The 15,408-nt window shown below is 52.4% G+C and overlaps 1 protein-coding gene across 7 annotated transcripts in view; it reads left to right on the forward strand.

The window, feature by feature from the left end:
- Nucleotides 1-1,242: 1,242 nt before the first annotated feature.
- The window catches only part of kdm6ba (lysine (K)-specific demethylase 6B, a), a 102,563-nt gene continuing 88,397 nt past the window's right edge, over nucleotides 1,243-15,408 (forward strand). For all 7 annotated transcript variants that reach the window (XR_013124450.1, XR_013124461.1, XR_013124462.1 and 4 more), the window contains exons 1-2: nucleotides 1,243-1,815; nucleotides 4,197-4,361. The gene's annotated coding sequence lies outside the window, so the exon portion shown is untranslated. The remainder of the gene's footprint in view (nucleotides 1,816-4,196; nucleotides 4,362-15,408) is intronic.

The following is a 15,408-nucleotide window of genomic DNA, read 5'->3' on the forward strand; positions in this document are numbered from 1 at the left end:
GAAACCTCTTCCAAGAGGAAGTGAAGGAAGTGAGAGTGTATGGAAGAGAGGGGGTTTGTGGGTGAGAGAGGGTGCAGGTGAGGGAGTGTGTGGATGAGGGCATGTGTGGGTGAGAGAGGGTGTGTGGGTGAAAGAGGGTGTGTGTGGGGGTGAGAGAGGGTGTGTGGGCGAGAGAGGGTGTGCGGGTGAGAGAGGGTGTGCGGGCGAGAGAGGGTGTGTGGGCGAGAGAGGGTGTGCGGGCGAAAGAGGGTGTGTGGGTGTGTGGGCGAGAGAGGGTGTGTGGGCGAGAGGGTTTGCGCGTGAGAGAGGGTGTGGGCGAGGTCGTGTGGGTGAGAGAAGGTGTGTGGGCGAGGGAGTGTGTGGGTGAGGGCATGTGTGTGGGCGAGCGGGCAGGGGCCCGATTCAAGGCTGCATTCACACGGCCCTACTCGTGTGAAAGAGCCAGGCTTCCTCGCCACCTTAAGGGTCTGTGTAGTGGGCGGCGGCTCTGAGTCAACGTGAACCACTAACTGGTTGTTGGGGTGCTCATAGCAACATGTTGAATTCAAATTTAAATTGGGCCTCCAAGGCGCTATTGTAATTGCTCAAAGTACTTCAGATTTTTTTTAATGGACGCAAAAGGGAAAAGGGAGGGCACAACATCTTTAGAGTCTCCCGGGACTCTTCATTACTGCTGTTGAACGTTCCCACCTCTGATCCATTGAGGCCACATTGAGGTCTAGCGGGGAAGTGAGAGAGACAGACCCAAATGAACGCGCTTTCCTTTCATCAGCCTTGGGGGGTTCGGGAGCCATATAAGCACTTTCTATGAGGAGATGATAATGCACATTTTAAGCGCATGTAAATAAAGGGTACTCGTAGACGTTTAATCAACTTTAATTAACAATTATCTGTCTGGTTTTCAGTTAACTTGTTAGAAATCTGGTTATTCGGTTAACTGTAAAAGCTGTCGCAGACACTCCCAGAGCACTGAGCTGCACATTCAAACCATCCCGTTATTCAGCACACATAGTATCAGTTCTGGACACCACAGTTCATCAGCTCATAATCTCGCTCATAACCGGCCATCATTTGCGTTCCGGGACGCGGAGAAAACCTTCACTTTAGCGGAGGGTAATTTATTGCGTGTCCGTGAATGTTTTTCCAGCTGCCCGGGAAAGAATGGAGCAATCCTGGAAATTTTGGGAAGTCGGAGTGCCCTTGAGGAGGGAGGCGGGCCAGGGAGGAGGAAGCGAGGATCTCCGCTCAAAGATCAAGGGGAGAGAGACGCGTGAGGGCGACGCAATGTGGAATTAAAACTGCGCAATTTCCAGACCATCTCTGCGGCTGTGATCCAGGTGCTCGGAGCTCCATCACGTCCGATCCGCTTCTCAGTGGACATGCATGCGTGAAACGTGCTCGCCTCCACGGTGCCACGACCACGGGGTTATTATTTTACCAACTGATGTGCGCGTTTCTTTTTTTGCACACACGATGTTGTAGTTCGTGGATCCGTTGAGAAGTATTATGAATGATGTTGGGCCTTTTTTGGGGGGAAACACTAGCGCGTTTAGTGGCTCTGTCAGTGTTTGTAGCCACGTTAATCCTCATCGCCGACTACAGCGCTTTCATAATTGAAGTGCGTGTGTCCCTTGGTACCACCGACTATGGAAGATCCGCATTCAAATGCACAATTCCGAGTTTAAACGTGTTCGTGGTTTGTGCTGCGTGTCGGCAGAAACTGCGCAGTTGCATTTTTGATCTTGTAGTATTTTTTTTTTACAATGAGAAGAAGCGAGCAGCCACCTCCCAGTCCAAACCTTCGTGGATTACCAGGTAAGGCAACGACTTTCTGTAGTTTAATAGCAGTGTAGCGCTGGAATGTGCCGTAGGTTACAGTCTTTAAAGGCTTTACCTTCTGTAAAGATGTCATGTAACGCTGCGTTCAGCAGATATGCAGCGAAATGAGTGGATCTGGACGGAGATCGCGTGGATTAATACCGCTCGCATAATTCCCTCCCATTTTATTTTAACCGCCATCTGCATGTGCTTATGGGGTGCAAGTCTCGTCATTAAGAAGATTTAATACACGGAAAGCGAGTGCCGTAGGAGTTAACGTGCAGTTTTGATATGAGGAGATGTAAAAAGTTGACCTCTCTTGTCAGTAATATGGAAACTGATGAGATCATAGTTCCTCTTTACTGGTGTGCGGGAAGCGAGTGGGAGTTCGCGATGTTGAAATCTACTACAGTAGCCCATAGTAACAGCAATTTATCCGCCTTCACCGAGCCTTCCGATGGCCCAAAACTACCATTTTAAAGCCTCCAATGCAGTTTTCGTATTAGATTAACGAATTCTGCATATCGTGTGCTTATATAAATAATTAATTGTTAGGTAACTGCGGCCGTTTATTTAAATTCGGCCCTGCTATTGTACTGTATAGTGGCGTTTTCTTTCCGAAATGTCATGTGGTGAAGTTGTGGCGGGTTCGAGGATTTTCCAGGAAGAAGGTTTGGGGTTTTTTTTCTGAGCCATGTTTTTTCTCCTCATGTTTTTTCTCCTCTCTTCTCCTCGTCACCGCCCCCTTTTCCTAACGCTTCTTTTCGGCCGCCACAAGGGGGCGCCACAACATCACCGAAGACTTTCTGTACTCGTCTTTTCATTTCAAGTCATTAATATTGACCTCACGTAATGAAAAGCTTTATTGTGTAGAACAAAAAGTATTATTTATGCTATCATGTGAAATGAATGCACAGTGCAAATTCCAGGGTCACTGTATTTCTAATGTGTGACTCGGTGACCAATATTATGTATGCTATATTAAGAATTCTGATGAAAACTATAACATTGGAATATAACATTGGTCTTGCACAAGATCTGAAGTTCAGTATTTATGCGATTTTTCTGCCTTCAGGGTCTTGTGCCGATTAGCTTTCTGATCCAGTTTGACTGTTTCCCTTTACAAGAGACTCGTTATGCTGTTTGTACTGTCCCAAAATAAGAGTACCTGAAACTGTACTGAAATCAGATTTGGAGAACGTCTCGCCAAATCAAGGTCGTTCAGCGACCCAAAGCTCAACGTTCCTGTTTACACCAGACTCACCATTTGCCTGTTTTCCTCCTGTACCTGCTGTTTGACTTTGCCTGTTGACCTTTGATCAGTGTAACATCAATCGGTTGGTTGGCAACTCCAGAGTGGGTAAATGGAAATACAGACCAGAAAATATGTCATTTTAAAAGTGTCCTGCTTTTCACTGGAGAATGTTATCCCGGGACAACCCTAGTCAATATCAACACCAGACAGAACATGCCGGCATCAACATCAAGAAATAAGTGATGAAAGGAATTTGTAAATGATTAAATTATAAGATGTGTACGTTCTCCTTAACTCTTACTAGCAACTGAAAACCAAACCTGGTCATACCCTAAAGCCAACATCACTTGCTCTGAACTCGGTTCGTTATGCCCTACCTACAGCTTCCTTTAGATGGCGCCACTTGCATTGACAAAGGATCTTGAATAAATCCCCTTTGTGCAAAGGCAGAAATACAGAACTCTTATAGCTTCCTAAAATCAGACATATAGTGGGACATATTATTGAATGGATTATGGATAAGTTCACTGTAATTTGCATTACACTATATAGTCAAAGGTATATGGACACCTTTCCTAAATATTGGGTGAAATATTCGTTTCAGCCACACCCAGGTGTGCTAACAGGTCTATTAGATTGAGCCCAGAGCCACGAGTTCTCCATAGACAAACACAGACAGTAGAACAACTCACACTAACTGTCACGGGATGCCAGTTTTACCACATGCCAGTCAGATTGTGATGTATTTGCCCTGCTTGAACTTTCCTGGTCAACTGCTATTATTTGTGAAATGAAAGCATGTTATAATGGACAGCAGCTCAGCCGTGGACCAGTAGACCACGCAGATTCACTCAGCAGGAAACCTGAGCCCTACAGTGTCCAGGGAGCTGCACCCGAGCCTAAAATCACTTTGCAATGAAGTGTGTTTTGGAATGATATATCCTACAAGTGAGGGTCACGTGTCCAGATACCTTTGGCTACATTGTGTATCAGAAATGTGTTTCACCTTTGTTGTATATAACGACGCTCAGTGGTCCCCACGGTGGGTCGTAAATGTTAGCAGGGGTGTCAATAAGTCATGTAACCTCATAAAGAGGAAACTGATTTTTCTCCCCCCACACAGTGAATGGTTGGCCAACATGAACGTCGCTCTGGACGAGAAGCCGTATGGGCTTTTGAGGACAACTGCTCGCTCAGTCGGGCGGTGAGACTCTGCCGTGCGGGGAGCAGCGGCGACGCTCCCAACGTGGCCGAGATGGAGACGTCAACGTGCAGGGGGCTGCAACAGGTGTGTTCAGGTGTCATTGTAAAGGTCCGCTGTCCTTATTTTAGCTCTGCAGTTCAGCATGGTGCTGGGCCATGTCCTAGTGCCCAGAGGCTCGGCTCCCTGGGTTAGTCTGGACTTCTGAATGCTGCGCTGTTGATGACACACAAATGGACTTGGCTTGTTTGTTCTTGCGTTGGTTTGACGGTTCTACAGGGACATCACACAGTGCCCAGTGTTCTCAGTCAGTGTACCCAGTGTTCCCAGTGTACCCAGTGTTCCCAGTGTACCCAGTGTACCCAGTGTTCTGCTGCAGAACCGATCTGTGCACTGATGGGTTGATTTGAGCTCATGTTGCAGACACGTTCTGTTCACGTCCCGTGTCCTCTCTGCCTGTCCATTTGTCAAATTAACCATCACATCATGAGCGGTGTGGATTGCATGTGTGCACGCACACGTGAGTGTGGGGTCACGTGAACATGCATGGTCGAGTGTGTGAACACGCATGGTCGAGTGTGTGGTCACGTGAAAATGCGTGGTCGAGTGTGTGGACACGCGTGGTCGAGCGTGTGGACACGTGAACACGGGTGGTCGAGCGCATGCCAAAGAATGCAGGAGAAAGATGCCTTGTTCACCAGTACTATTTTAAAAAGAAGCCTGGTGGAACGGACGTGGAAATACAAACACAAGCAGTGAAGCAGGATTCCATGTGCGCGCACACACACACACACACACACACACACACACACACACACACACACTCACACGTGCACGTGTTGGAGAGTTGCTGGAAGGCCATCCAGCTCATGTTCCTTAATTTTCTTCTCTAGCTGCATGAGGACAGAAGGGGGGGGTGGGGGGGCAGATGAGGTACATGGTTGGGGCAGGAGAAAGGGGGGGGGGGGGGGGGGGGGGCTCAGTCATTCTGCTGCCCTGTCCTCTGACCCCCACCAGGACACACTTCCTTGCACATGCAGCAGCACATCTATAGCAGGAAGGGTGGAAAAGCGACAGCAGTGCTCTCACACCTAGACTGGGTGCGCTTGAGATTGGAATAGGAGGTGTGATGAGATGACTTCTGAAATGTGTGTGTGTGTGTGTGTGTGTGGGGGGGGTGTGTGTGTGTGTGTGTGTGTGTGTGTGTGTGTGTGTGTGTGAGGGAGAGAGAGAGAGAGAGAGGCAGCTCTCTGTGTTATTAGAGGCAGCAACACTGTGTTATTGACATGCTTTCTGGGATGTTCACTGCATCAGACATATGTGCACATTGTCATCAGTCATCATGACAGGCCTGTCAGTTGTGTCTGACATCTGCTTGATGTCACCTTTACAAATGTTAACGCGTGTAAGAACGGCGGCCGTGTAGAGCTCATGAGAACAGTACACGCTCACGCCTGGCCCAGAAGAAGACCTTCGAACATTCAGAGACCTTCTCACGCTTCACCCTCTTGACTCCAGAAATGGCTGTGTGGCAGAAGGTGGGTGTGCCAGAGTGAACAGAGAGACGCAGGCAGGAGGCAAGGAGCCTGTTAGCTGAGTCAGGAGGAGGAGGAGGAGGAGGAAGACGGGGGGAGCGCACAGAGAGGACATCGTGCTACGGAAGGAGGAAGGAGCGACGGGGAGGATGGATTGAAGGGGGGGGGGGTGTCTCGGATTCATTTACTTCACCCACCATGTGGGTGGAGGTGGGTGGAGGTGGATGAGTGTGTAAGAGTGTGGGAGAAATGAGACAGCACTGATGACATAAAAACACAAGGCAAAGTCAGAATTGTGAGACAAAGACCAAAACCGCACACGTCTACCTGGGGCAGTGTGTCTCCGTGTGTCTCCATGTGTCTCCGTGCTTGTCATGTTACATGGCCACTGTGATTCTGGGCTTAGATCACACATCTAGGGCACTTGGATTGAGTTCATGGAAACCAGATCCTTCTTTCATTTGAGTGGTGTCCGCACCAAGGAGGCTCGAGGTTTCGTTTGCTTAAGTAAGCTTGAATCTTAATGGTTTATCAATAAGGCACAGACTGGCAATTCAGTAAAGCCATCAGGGTAGCAACATTATCAGCTGTCAAATTTAATTTCAAATCATCATTTGAATCTTTCCGTCATCCTAAATGATTTCAAACGCACAAAGTGAGCTGGATCTGGAGCTGCGATTTCAGGGCCAGTAAGCGATGGATGTAGAATAATGAGTCTATAGAGTCATTATGGAGTCACTGAATCACTAAACACTTAAATATACACTTCTTCATTCTAACTCTGTCCTGATAGTGTTGTTGAGACTGACGTGTATTCACAAATGAATATCCGTGTTCGACAGACATCAGAGGACGTCTAAGTCGGTCTGGTCATACTGTAACTATACGAGGGAAGAGAGGAAGGGGAGAGAGAGGGTGGAGAGGGGGGTGGAGTGAGGGGTGGAGAGGGGGGTGGAGTGAGGGTGGAGAGGGGGGTGGAGTGTGGGTGGAGAGGGGGGTGGAGTGTGGGTGGAGTGAGGGTGGAGAGGGGGGTGGAGTGAGGGTGGAGTGAGGGTGGAGAGGGGGGTGGAGTGTGGGTGGAGTGAGGGTGGAGAGGGGGGTGGAGTGTGGGTGGAGAGGGGGGTGGAGTGTGGGTGGAGAGGGGGGTGGAGTGAGGGTGGAGAGGGGGGTGGAGTGTGGGTGGAGAGGGGGGTGGAGTGTGGGTGGAGAGGGGGGTGGAGTGTGGGTGGAGTGTGGGTGGAGAGGGGGGTGGAGTGTGGGTGGAGAGGGGGGTGGAGTGAGGGGTGGAGAGGGGGGTGGAGTGAGGGGTGGAGAGGGGGGTGGAGTGTGGGTGGAGAGGGGGGTGGAGTGAGGGTGGAGAGGGGGGGTGGAGTGAGGGTGGAGAGGGGGGTGGAGTGTGGGTGGAGAGGGGGGTGGAGTGTGGGTGGAGAGGGGGGTGGAGTGAGGGTGGAGAGGGGGGTGGAGTGAAGGTGGAGAGGGGGGTGGAGTGAGGGTGGAGAGGGGGGTGGAGTGAAGGTGGAGAGGGGGGTGGAGTGAGGGTGGAGAGGGGGGTGGAGTGTGGGTGGAGAGGGGGGTGGAGTGTGGGTGGAGAGGGGGGTGGAGTGAGGGTGGAGAGGGGGGTGGAGTGTGGGTGGAGAGGGGGGTGGAGTGTGGGTGGAGAGGGGGGTGGAGTGTGGGTGGAGAGGGGGGTGGAGTGTGGGTGGAGAGGGGGGTGGAGTGAGGGTGGAGAGGGGGGTGGAGTGAAGGTGGAGAGGGGGGTGGAGTGTGGGTGGAGAGGGGGGTGGAGTGTGGGTGGAGAGGGGGGTGGAGTGAGGGTGGAGAGGGGGGTGGAGTGAGGGTGGAGAGGGGGGTGGAGTGTGGGTGGAGAGGGGGGTGGAGTGTGGGTGGAGAGGGGGGTGGAGTGAGGGTGGAGAGGGGGGTGGAGTGTGGGTGGAGAGGGGGGTGGAGTGTGGGTGGAGAGGGGGGTGGAGTGTGGGTGGAGAGGGGGGTGGAGTGTGGGTGGAGAGGGGGGTGGAGTGAGGGTGGAGAGGGGGGTGGAGTGAAGGTGGAGAGGGGGGTGGAGTGTGGGTGGAGAGGGGGGTGGAGTGTGGGTGGAGAGGGGGGTGGAGTGAGGGTGGAGAGGGGGGTGGAGTGTGGGTGGAGAGGGGGGTGGAGTGTGGGTGGAGAGGGGGGTGGAGTGAGGGTGGAGAGGGGGGTGGAGTGTGGGTGGAGAGGGGGGTGGAGTGTGGGTGGAGAGGGGGGTGGAGTGAGGGTGGAGAGGGGGGTGGAGTGAAGGTGGAGAGGGGGGTGGAGTGTGGGTGGAGAGGGGGGTGGAGTGTGGGTGGAGAGGGGGGTGGAGTGAGGGTGGAGAGGGGGGTGGAGTGAAGGTGGAGAGGGGGGTGGAGTGTGGGTGGAGAGGGGGGTGGAGTGAGGGTGGAGAGGGGGGTGGAGTGAAGGTGGAGAGGGGGGTGGAGTGTGGGTGGAGAGGGGGGTGGAGTGTGGGTGGAGAGGGGGGTGGAGTGTGGGTGGAGAGGGGGGTGGAGTGAAGGTGGAGAGGGGGGTGGAGTGTGGGTGGAGAGGGGGGTGGAGTGTGGGTGGAGAGGGGGGTGGAGTGTGGACAAGAGGCAGAGATGGGTGGGCGGAGAGATCAGTAGTCGGCCGGCACAGGTGCAGGCTGCCGTCTGGCAAAGGAGTGACAGGAAGATGAAGCGTCTCAAACGAGGTGAAACGCGGGGCTAAATAGTGTGTGTGTGTGTGTGTGTGGGTCTCTACATCTGTGCATGCTTTCCTTTACACAGGAAGGGATATCCAGTGATGTATGCAGTCTTCTCCTGCCCCTCAAAAGCACTTTTTGGTTATCAAAACCCAACACATTGTGCTTGATTCGGTCCCCTCCCCCTCAGCACGGTGAGCTAATCACCCTCTCTCTCTCTCTCTCTCTCTCTCTCTCTCTCTCTCTCTCTCTCTCTCTGGTTTGGGTCATTGCCCTCCGTTCTTTGTTGCACCAGGCTTTTGTGTAAGAGGGGCCCTTGCAGGGAAGGAAGGAATGAATATGGAGACAGAAACTCTGAGGGGGTGGAGGAGGAGAGAGGGGTCTGGGGTTGTGGTGGAGGAGGAGAGAGGGGTCTGGGGTTGTGGTGGAGGAGGAGAGAGGGGTCTGGGGTTGTGGTGGTGGAGGAGAGAGGGGTCTGGGGTTGTGGTGGAGGAGGAGAGAGGGGTCTGGGGTTGTGGTGGAGGAGAGAGGGGTCTGGGGTTGTGGTGGAGGAGGAGAGAGGGGTCTGGGGTTGTGGTGGAGGAGAGAGGGGTCTGGGGTTGTGGTGGAGGAGGAGAGAGGGGTCTGGGGTTGTGGTGGAGGAGGAGAGAGGGGTCTGGGGTTGTGGTGGAGGAGAGAGGGGTCTGGGGTTGTGGTGGAGGAGGAGAGAGGGGTCTGGGGTTGTGGTGGAGGAGAGAGGGGTCTGGGGTTGTGGTGGAGGAGAGAGGGGTCTGGGGTTGTGGTGGAGGAGAGAGGGGTCTGGGGTTGTGGTGGAGGAGGAGAGAGGGGTCTGGGGTTGTGGTGGAGGAGGAGAGAGGGGTCTGGGGTTGTGGTGGAGGAGGAGAGAGGGGTCTGGGGTTGTGGTGGAGGAGAGAGGGGTCTGGGGTTGTGGTGGAGGAGGAGAGAGGGGTCTGGGGTTGTGGTGGTGGAGGAGAGAGGGGTCTGGGGTTGTGGTGGTGGAGGAGAGAGGGGTCTGGGGTTGTGGTGGAGGAGGAGAGAGGGGTCTGGGGTTGTGGTGGAGGAGGAGAGAGGGGTCTGGGGTTGTGGTGGAGGAGAGAGAGAGGGGTCTGGGGTTGTGGTGGAGGAGAGAGAGGGGTCTGGGGTTGTGGTGGAGGAGGAGAGAGGGGTCTGGGGTTGTGGTGGAGGAGGAGAGAGGGGTCTGGGGTTGTGGTGGAGGAGAGAGGGGTCTGGGGTTGTGGTGGAGGAGAGAGGGGTCTGGGGTTGTGGTGGAGGAGGAGAGAGGGGTCTGGGGTTGTGGTGGAGGAGGAGAGAGGGGTCTGGGGTTGTGGTGGTGGAGGAGAGAGGGGTCTGGGGTTGTGGTGGAGGAGGAGAGAGGGGTCTGGGGTTGTGGTGGTGGAGGAGAGAGGGGTCTGGGGTTGTGGTGGAGGAGAGAGAGAGGGGTCTGGGGTTGTGGTGGAGGAGAGAGGGGTCTGGGGTTGTGGTGGTGGAGGAGAGAGGGGTCTGGGGTTGTGGTGGAGGAGGAGAGAGGGGTCTGGGGTTGTGGTGGTGGAGGAGAGAGGGGTCTGGGGTTGTGGTGGAGGAGGAGAGAGGGATCTGGGGTTGTGGTGGAGGAGAGAGAGAGGGGTCTGGGGTTGTGGTGGTGGAGGAGAGAGGGGTCTGGGGTTGTGGTGGAGGAGAGAGAGGGGTCTGGGGTTGTGGTGGAGGAGAGAGAGAGGGGTCTGGGGTTGTGGTGGAGGAGAGAGAGGGGTCTGGGGTTGTGGTGGAGGAGAGAGAGAGGGGTCTGGGGTTGTGGTGTACAGGAACTCGTCTATAGCCTTATAGGCCTACATAGTGTAGCAGTACTGTTGCCAAGATCTGCAGCGTGTTTAGGTCGTGTGGACAAACACAGTAATCACACTCACGCTCTCTCTGCACATACACACACACATGCACAAGCACACGCGTTGTCCTCTGCCTCACCCCTACGCAGGCAGACATTACCCAGATGCTGCTCCTCTCGGTAGAATCAATCATACCCTGCCATCTCTCCCCCACCTCTCCCTCTCACACACTGACCCTCTCGCTCTCTTTCCCTAAGAACTCATTAACCTCTGGTTGGTCTGTGAGTTGAATAACTGATCAGTGGGGGAGTGACATGTCACTGTGGTAATAAGCCTTCGTGTGTGTGTGTGTGTGTGTGTCTTGTCTGGGTGGTTTTGTCCTGTGATACAAAAGCCAAACATCACCATCCATTTAGACTCTCAGTCAGAGAGGGAATGTGTGTGTTGGGCCGTGGGGTTATTTCACATACTTGTACACACATTAACAGATCCCGGTTCTGTTGGAACTCGAGTTTGACCCACAGTGGGGCCATGTGCCATATCCATGACCGTAGTGGATGAGACCGATGCACTTGATGGTGTAGACAAGTGGTGGTTCACAGCTGGAGTCAGACGCTTTGGGGTCTGGATCTCTGCCTTCCACTCAGTGGGAGATATGAGCCCTGGTAGGATGAGAAGATTTAAACAATTATTACTCTCAGTTCAGGAAAACCATCAATCATAGTAAGAATCCTGTTGACAAACCGTACTCACAAACAAGCACGCAGACCCACACGTCTGAATGACCTGTGGTACAGCTGACATTTGGTGTGTGGTTTAGTGTGACCAAATATCCCCCCATCATGACCACAAACCACAAACAATTAAAAAAATAGTTGTGGAGACATTTTGCTGGCCACACAAGAAATTTCTTTATACATATATTTTCATAAAAACACACCACTTTAAATACAGCTTTTTAATTGAAAAGCTGAAAGGTTTCCTTTTGTGCTGTGGTTATGGTGTAGGTGCAATCATAGCACTATTTAGCTGCAGAAAGACGCAAATTAATGGAAATTAGCCCACAAACACACAAGGCAGTGTGTGTGGGTCCATTACATCCATGTGATTTTGAGCAAATATATCAACCATGCCTCTCTCTGTTTTAGTAGCACACCCCCACGTAGCCATATGTGATGTGTCTAACTCCTAAAGAATCTGGAGAGGGTCGTTAATGTGGGAGTTAATTAGCTACTCAGACTGAGCTTGTTGCCCAAAGCTTCATGGAAGTGCTGTCATTACTTTTAATTACCTGCTCTTAATATTGATGGCCCTAAAAATGGCTGTATGTGAATGGAGTCGACAGACCCTCACACACTTGCATGGACACACACACACACACACACCCCTCTTCTGCGTTATCTTGTGTGAACAGTGTATTGGATTGTGATAGACTCTGTGGTGCACACGTGCATGCACACACGTGTTCACCCTTCACATGGACACGGAGTCGTTTGTGTCGTGTGCTTTACAGAGTCTTTGTTTGCCCTTCACCCGGGGCTGAAGAATGAGACTGTCCTCTCGAAGCCCACCAACAAAGGACCCCCTCTCTCTCTCTCTCTCTCTCTCCCTCTCTCTTTCTCTCTCTCTCTCTGTCCTCTTCTCATTCTCTCTCTCTTCTTCCCTTTTAGCTTGTGTATAGATATATCTGTTCACATTTCTCTGATAAGGGTCTGTAACAGGTTTAAGACTCAAACCTGTTCAAGGTCTGCTAGTCCCATATTCTCTCTATGTTACAGCGTGTGTGTGTGTGTGTGTGTGTGTGTGTGTGTGTGTGTGTGTGTGTGCCCACATGAGCATGTGCATGTCCCTCAAAAAGATTCTGAAATGTAGAGGGTGTTTTGTTTACAGTGGCAGTGTTGAACTTGCAGATGAGGAGGTTGTTGAGGTGTTTGGCGTCGCTCCGTCCCTGGTGCAGCGATGTCACGGTTCTCCTGGGCCGCGCTGTAGACACGTCGCTGAGGTTGGAGGTAGAACTGCCGTGTTTTCACTAGGACAGGGTTTGTTTCGGGATGTGTTGCACACCATATGCCTATGTGCTTGGGGCACACGTGAAGGGAACACGTGAGGAGTTCATCTTGGCATGTGTTGGTATGACTCTTGATTTGACTCCACTTCTTGAGGCTTGATGTGATATGAAAAACCTTACAGTAGGTCAGCCTGAGAGATGCTTGTGTGGTTAGTGTGATTCTGAGTCTCACCAGTGCGGTGCACTTTACCATCCAGGCCCCACCGCCTTCTTCCACTGCTAAAGTGGCACATGTTTGTTGCTCCTGGCCTGGGTGAAGCGTGAGTTTGTGTGCGTTTGTGCACCACAGTTTGTGTTTGTGTGTCTGCTCTTGAGCAGGGCCTCTGCAGAGAAGTGAGTGGTTTAACCGTGCCTCTCTGGAGTGTGTTGCTGGAGAGTGCACGTGTGCCGGTGTGTGCGTGCCTCTCTGGAGTGTGTTGCTGGAGAGTGCACGTGTGCCGGTGTGTGCGTGCCTCTCTGTTTTCTTCACAGGCCACCTCTAGGCCAGGAGCAGGCTTCAGTTGCCATGGCGAACATGGAATCCAAAAAAGCCCAGCTCCCCCTGAAGCTAAGAACTGTGCAGGCATCTCATTGGTGGAAGGGTCCTGCATGGGATTGTGATGTGTGCTGTCAGCTAGCCAATAGGGCACAGACTATGCTAGGGCTGTTGCTAAGGGGAGTTTCTTGGAAAGGAGTCAGCTTGGTCTCTCTCTCCTCTCTGTCTCTCTGATCTCTGTCTCTCTCTCTCTGCCCTCATTGACTCTGTCCCCCCCCTCTCCCTCTTTCCTGTCTCACTCTTTTTTTTTCTTGCACTTTTTTCTTCTACACGTGCAGAGAGGGAAAGAGCACATGTTGAAGATTTGAGTGAATATTTGATGCTGTTCTTTGGTGTGCATCTGTTAGATGGTGTGTGCGTGTACTATCTGAGGAGTGTGTGTGGTGTGTGCGTGTACTATCTGAGGAGTGTGTGGTGTGTGCGTGTACTATCTGAGGAGTGTGTGGTGTGTGCGTGTACTATCTGAGGAGTGTGTGGTGTGTGCGTGTACTATCTGAGGAGTGTGTGTGGTGTGTGCGTGTACTATCTGAGGAGTGTGTGTGGTGTGTGCGTGTACTATCTGAGGAGTGTGTGTGGTGTGTGTGTGTGTGTGTGTGTGTGTGTACTATCTGAGGGGTGTGTGTGTGTGTGTGCGTGTGTGTGTGTGTACTATCTGAGGTGTGTGTGTGGTGTGTGTACTATCTGAGGTGTGTGTGTGGTGTGTGTACTATCTGAGGTGTGTGTGTGTGGTGTGTGTACTATCTGAGGTGTGTGTGTACTATCTGAGGTGTGTGTGGTGTGTGTGTACTATCTGAGGTGTGTGTGTGTGTGTGGTGTGTGTGTACTATCTGAGGTGTGTGAGGTGTGTGTGTGTGTGTGTGTGTGTGTGTGTGTGTGTGTGTGTGTGTGTGTGTGTACTATTTAACGTGTGTGTGGTGCTATTTGTACTTTGTGCTTGTGATGAGGAGCTTGTGCAATGAGGACGATTATTTGCTGTATATGGTGATTTCAAATAAATGTGAGGCAGAATCTAAAGGAGTGGGGAGTGTGTGTGTGGTAGTGGGAGGTGGGTGTGTGATAGTTGGTGTGTGTGGTAGTGGGAGTATGTGTGTGGTAGTGTGTGTGGGTGGTGGTGGTGGTGGTGGGTGTGTGGTAGTGGCAGTGTGTGGGTGTGGTAGTGGGGGGGGGTGTGTGTGGTAGTGGGGGTGTGGGTGTGTGGTAGTGGGAGAGTGTGTGTGGTAGTGGGAGTGTGTGGTAGTGGGTGTGGTAGTGGGTGTGCGGTAGTGTGTGTGGTGGGTGTGCGGTAGTGTGTGTGTGCGGTAGTGTGTGTGTGTGTGGTGGGTGTGTGGGAGTGTGTGTGCGGTAGTTGGTGTGGTAGTGGTGTGTGGTAGTGGGAATGTGTGTGGTAGTGGGTGTGCGGTAGGGTGGGTGTGTGTGGGTGTGTGGTAGTGAGAGAGTGTGTGTGTGTGTGGTGGGAGTGTGTGGTGTGTGGTAGTGGGAGTGTGTGTGTGTGTGTGTGGTGGGTGTGTGGGAGTGTGTGGGTGTGTGGTAGTGGGAGTGTGTGTGTGTGTGTGTGTGTGTGTGTGGTGGGTGTGTGGTGGGTGTGTGGGAGTGTGTGGGTGTGTGGTAGTGTGTGTGTGTGTGGTGGGTGTGTGGTTGGTGTGTGGGAGTGTGTGGGTGTGTGGTAGTGGGAGTGTGTGTGTGTGTGTGTGGTTGGTGTGTGGGAGTGTGTGGGTGTGTGGTAGTGGGAGTGGTGTTTTCTGGGTATGCACACTGTGTCACGTAGGCAAAGTCCCCTCAATCGTTCTTTTGAGCCCCACTGCTTCACCAGAAGCACGAAGGGCCTGTAAGTGCAGAGCTCCCCAGAGGCCATGGACACACACACACACACACACACACACATACACACACACACACACACACACACATACACACACACACACACACACACACACACATACACAGACAAACACATACACACACACACACACACACACACACACACACACAGACAAGCACACACACACGCGCACACATACAGACACACAAACACACGGACATGTATATAGACAGACAAGCATGCACAAAGAGACACAGACACAGAAAAGCATGCACACAGACATACAGACACACACAGACAAGCATGCACACACAGACATGTACACACACACGTACATACACACAGATCCAGACATGCACACATAAACACAGACACACATGGCTGCACTCCCACAAACACATACAGTACCACGTTTGAGACGTGTGCACATAGCAGCAGCTGAAATGTAGAATGTCTTCAATCCCACAGAAGTACCTCAGAGAGAATACTCACCACACTAATCCCGTTAACCACTGGGACACAGTACTGGTAGCCTGTTCTCTCTCACAATCATTTAGCCTCTCCTTGTACACTCTCTCTCTCTCTCTCTCTCTCTCTCTCTCTCTCTCTCTCTCTCTCTCTCTCTCTCTCTCTCTCTCTCTCTCTCTCTCTCTGTAATGCAGGTG

This window comes from Brachyhypopomus gauderio, unplaced genomic scaffold (genome assembly GCF_052324685.1).
Source record: "Brachyhypopomus gauderio isolate BG-103 unplaced genomic scaffold, BGAUD_0.2 sc52, whole genome shotgun sequence".
Lineage (NCBI taxonomy): Eukaryota > Metazoa > Chordata > Actinopteri > Gymnotiformes > Hypopomidae > Brachyhypopomus > Brachyhypopomus gauderio.